Below are 4,588 nucleotides of genomic sequence, written 5' to 3'. Positions count from 1 at the left end.
TGCAGAGCAACCATCATGGCATACCTTTGCGGACATTTCGTCCCGGAGGATGAAAAGGAAGAAAAGAGAATGGCACTTTGCGCCCATAACTACAAAATTATTAACAAAGACTTGTATCAAGGGGGGTTTGTGCACCTCTCCTCAAGTGCATTTCGCGAGACGAGGGCAGGCACTTGCTGGAAGAAATACACATAGGGATGTGCTCATCGCACATCAGAACAAGAGCTATTGAAACAAACCGGGTTCTCGAAAGGTAAACGACTCCCTGTATCGTCGTGATAGTCCCTAGATCAGTAGCTATCACATACAGAACTCATTTCAATCGAATATCACAGGCATAACTCACATTTACAACATCACATGGGTTTATTTATTACATAATCCAAAGGATTGTATTACGAATCTCAGAGTACAAGCCCCTTGGGCTAAAAGAAAACTAACAGAAAGCAGAAACGATATCTAGTCTTCTTGGCAAACTACATCTTCACGAATACTCTCCATAGGTAGCTCGGAGTGTAGCTCGGGCCATCCTTCACATCTTCCTTTGTCGTCCTATCGACTCCTTTCACTCGAATCCTGCATCTATCAGGCTATTCCCAAGGACGGGATAGGTTCACGTCACCATCCGTATGCAAGCTTTATGTGGATGCAAACGGTATAAGCGTAATGCCAAGGATAGGCTATGGTTTCCTATACAAGAAAAATATATATAAGTCATCCAATACACCTTTCAACATGGGCAGCTCCGGCATCCCGGACTCCTGGTCTCCTATCTTCCACTACAACCGTCTCAACCCTATTTCGGTGTGGGAACTCCCTCTCCCCGCACCTCAGCTGCTATCCAAGCAGGAAAAGTGGTATTAGAGGGCGGTAGAAAATTATGTGGATCTAACTACATTTGTGGGGCCAGATCCAGAGTTGTACATGACCGAGTACGCGGCTATACGTATAGTTTTCACCCTGCAGGGGTTGTACACCTGTACCCACTCATCCCGTCGCCCGCCGATTCATCGACCGACTGACTCCGAGGCACCAGTCAACAAAACTAATGGCAACGACACCATCCTGCTCTCGGTTTGGGGCGTGTCTTCCCGTAGAAGGTCGCCCGGGGCTGTGAAGCAATCTAGAATGGAATCCTGATGGATCCTGCGATCGGGGGCTCAGGGTCTCGCCCATTCCCCCTGACACGGAAACTCTATCCTCCTACAGGTATGATGTCGCACATAGCTAGCTCAGGCTGGGTCCCCCCTAATAAAGGATAAGTGGTGTGCACATTTGACATAGTTCCGTCACTAGGGCCACAATGTGTCCTTCATCCAGCCGAGGTGAGCGTCTTCGTCCAAAGTAGCATTCCATCAACACGGTCTACAATCGATACCCATCACAAGTATATCCTCCATAACTACACCTCTACTATGTTCCCATGGGAACGGTCTAGCACTCGCCACAGGTGCCCTTCACCCAATTACAGGTGCTGCTCAGGATCGCGCCCAACGCACAATCCTCGGCTCCCGATCCGAAGATCAGGGAAAGGGTCTGCTCTCCCCCACTGTAACCTAATCACCAACTCTGGAGGCAACTTCCAGCAAGCAAGGACTATATCATATATATTCCCATACCCCCAAATCTCACTCAAAGTAGCAATAGCATGTATCAAAACAGTGATAAGTATGGGAAACAAGGAATACATTAAATAAATGGTCTTGCAAGCTCATCTCATCACACTCAATTTGGTAGCGTAGCGTATCTAGCAAGCAATGCCTAATAGGTATTCAAATCGCGAACGAGCGTGAACCTGATAGGTCTTCATAGCCTTCCTCGGTCTCTAACGTCTTCTGGTCGACCGATACGTCCTTCTGAATCCTCTGAGTGTTGGGGTGGTCCTTCTGTATCCGCTGGTTGCTCAGAACGTTGATCAACTCCTTCTCGTCAGGACCTAGTCGTAATTATGCATAAATACAGGGGTCAAAGTGCAAGAATGCGCAAAACAGGCTCAAAAGAGATCCAACTCATAGCAAAACCTAATCTAACGTGTAGATCATGATTTTAGAAGAATTATGAAACTAGTTTCATATTTTTCGAAGCTCCGATTGAATTACTGTGAATTTTCTAAGATTAAAGTATTTTTTGGAATTAATAAATGAGTATCGAAAAAGGAAAAACACAGAGGTGACACATCACCAGGTGGGGTCAGCTCTGCTGATGTCAGTAGTGGGCCCTGCTGACGTTGCGCGTTGATGAAGTCAACATTGACCGCTGACTGGTCAACCGGGTCAGTGGGGTCGCAAGTCAGTGGGCCCTACTGGTCAGCCTCACGTTAGAGACTTATAGGTGGGACCCGCGTGTAGGGTTAAACTAGAAAAAGGAAAAGGGTTTAAGGATTATTGGGCCGGAAGTGAACAGGCGGCCCAACATGGCTCAGCTCGCGGTCGTGGGTTGGCTCATGCGATGGCTCGCAGGCCGGCTCGCGTGAAGGCTGGTTGGGTCGGAAGCGGCCTAGCAAGTGGCGCTCAGCCCTTACTCTCTCGTTCTCTCTCTCATTGGCTCCTGGGGCCGGGACGTCGGTGCGCCGCTACCACTGGCAAGCGGGGCCCGCACGTCGGTGGTGCGGCGGGATCGCGTGCGGCAGCGCACGGATCCGGTGCGGGCGTGCACGCGGGTGGAAACCGGGGCGGCGGCGGCGGAGCAGTAGGGCTCGCCGGCGGCAGTTCGGCTCAGGTCTCGAGCAAGCATTACGCCAGGGCTCAACGGCGGCTCAAGAGGTTCTCGCGCACGGGTTCCGGGCATCCTCGGCGGCGGCGAAACGGAGCGGCTAGACACAGTGTGGCGGCGACGAGGGAGCGACGCAGGCTCGGTGGCAGCGGTCTGTCCCGATGGGGATCGTCCTCCTCGGGTATCGTCACCTCCTCTCTCCTTGGCTCCTGGTCTTCTCGTGGTGGCAACCGGCGACGGCTCCTCAACGGTGGCAGAGGTCTGGGTGGCTGGGACCGCGGCGGCGGCGCAACAGATCAAGACGGAGCGCCGAGCGGTTCTGGTCCTCGGCAACGGGGAGACAACGTCGGCCGGGTTGCCTCCACACGCGGAGTCTGGGCATTCCTGGCCCGCAGCGGCGGCAGCCTGGTCAAGGCGTGGTCAGGACGGGGGCTCAGGTGTGCGCGCGCACAACATCGCGATGGCGACGCGACGCAGGCTTGGTCTGGTGGAGCCGGGACGAGGCTGTGCGGGTGCGCACGCTGGCTCGCGCATGGCATGGCCATGGCGAGGCCGCGGCGGCGGCGGCGGGCACAAGCAGAGGCTCGGCCGGTGGGGATTCGCGGCGAGGCAAAAGCCTGGCGTGGGCGCGATCATGTGCACGGAGTTCCGGTGGTGCATGGCCCAAGGGCTCGGCCTTTCGGCCGGCGCACTGCGAGGTGCGCGCGGCATGGCCATGGCGTGGAGTGCGTGTGTGCGTGCGTGCATGGGCTCACGGCTTAAGCCGAGACCACAACACAGCGGCAGAGCAATGCATGCATGTGGGCGCTTGGAAAGCCAAGGCCACGGCGGCAGCGAACAAGGTCGACAGCAGCTTGGTCATGCACGGGCTCGTGGTGGTGCGGCGTCCGCGCGGCCATGGGGAACAGGGTTCATGCGCGTGCGAGGTCTGGGCAATCCCAGAGCCGCGGCGCGGTCGCGATGCGTGCGCGCGGGGTGTCGGTGTTCCGGGCCTGCGGCGGCGACGCAGCGGGGAAAAAGGGCGACGGCGGCTGCAGGGCTACGACGGCGCGGCGGCTTTGGCTCCTACACGAAAGGTTGGGACGGGGTGTCCTAAGGCGGGCTACGGAGGTCCCTCGGCACGGTGGCCGGACAGCATGGCAAGGAGGCAATGGGGAGCGGCGGCGAGGTCACCTACCGGCGCGGCTCGAGGGAGACGGGCGCGACGCAGTGCCGAGTCAGTGGAGGGACGAGCTAGTGCTGTGCCGTGCCGCTCACGAGCGTCGAGGTTGTCGTACAGGGCGCTGATCCGACGGTCGCGACGTGTTCCGGGAGGCGCTCCTCCTTCTCCCCGGATTCCCCTCCTTGGCTCTTCCTTCTCTTGGCGTGGCGCTGGATAGCCTGCAGCGGCGCTCCTCCTCTTCTTCTCTTCTCCTTCCCTTCTTCTTCTTCACGCCTCCTCTGTCCCTCATGGCTCCCTCTTCCTCTCTTGTTCTAGGTAGCGGCGGTGGCTAAGGGAAAAAAAGGCGGCGACCCTGGGTTTTATAGGGGAGGCGCAACTAGGGTTTCGCCGGCTTGGGGAGGCACGGACAGCCGACAAATCTTGGCGTTCGGGCTGGGACACGCGGCGGCCATCCGTCCACGGGGTGCTCGGCGCCGGGGCTCCGCAGGGGCGCGCACGGGTAAAAGCAGTCAAGGGCGCGTGGTGGGTCAAAAGGTGGTAAAGGAGGCGTGGCTGTCGTGGGTGACGCAGGCGCGAGCGGCCCTCTCCTTCCGTTGTCGCGGAGCGGAGGCGCGGTAGCGGGCAGGCGCTCGCGGCGGCGTTTGGATAGAGGCGTCGCGAAGGGGAAAGAAGAACAGCGGCAGCGGCTTCCAGGTGGGGCCGAGGTGTAAGCGA

The 4,588-nt window shown here is 57.4% G+C and overlaps 1 long non-coding RNA gene across 1 annotated transcript; it reads right to left on the bottom strand.

Annotated features, from left to right (window-relative positions):
* Positions 1–308: 308 nt before the first annotated feature.
* On the bottom strand, positions 309–4,190 carry LOC120651272. Its single transcript, XR_005666017.1, has 3 exons — positions 3,890–4,190; positions 1,796–1,936; positions 309–590 (listed from the first exon to the last, which is right to left on the bottom strand). It is a non-coding gene; the product is annotated as an uncharacterized LOC120651272 (long non-coding RNA).
* Between the last annotated feature and the right edge of the window lie 398 nt (positions 4,191–4,588).

The sequence above is a fragment of the Panicum virgatum genome, chromosome 9K (genome assembly GCF_016808335.1).
Source record: "Panicum virgatum strain AP13 chromosome 9K, P.virgatum_v5, whole genome shotgun sequence".
NCBI lineage: Eukaryota > Viridiplantae > Streptophyta > Magnoliopsida > Poales > Poaceae > Panicum > Panicum virgatum.
Note: the sequence above shows the minus strand (reverse complement) of the source record. Positions and strands in the feature narration are given on the sequence as shown.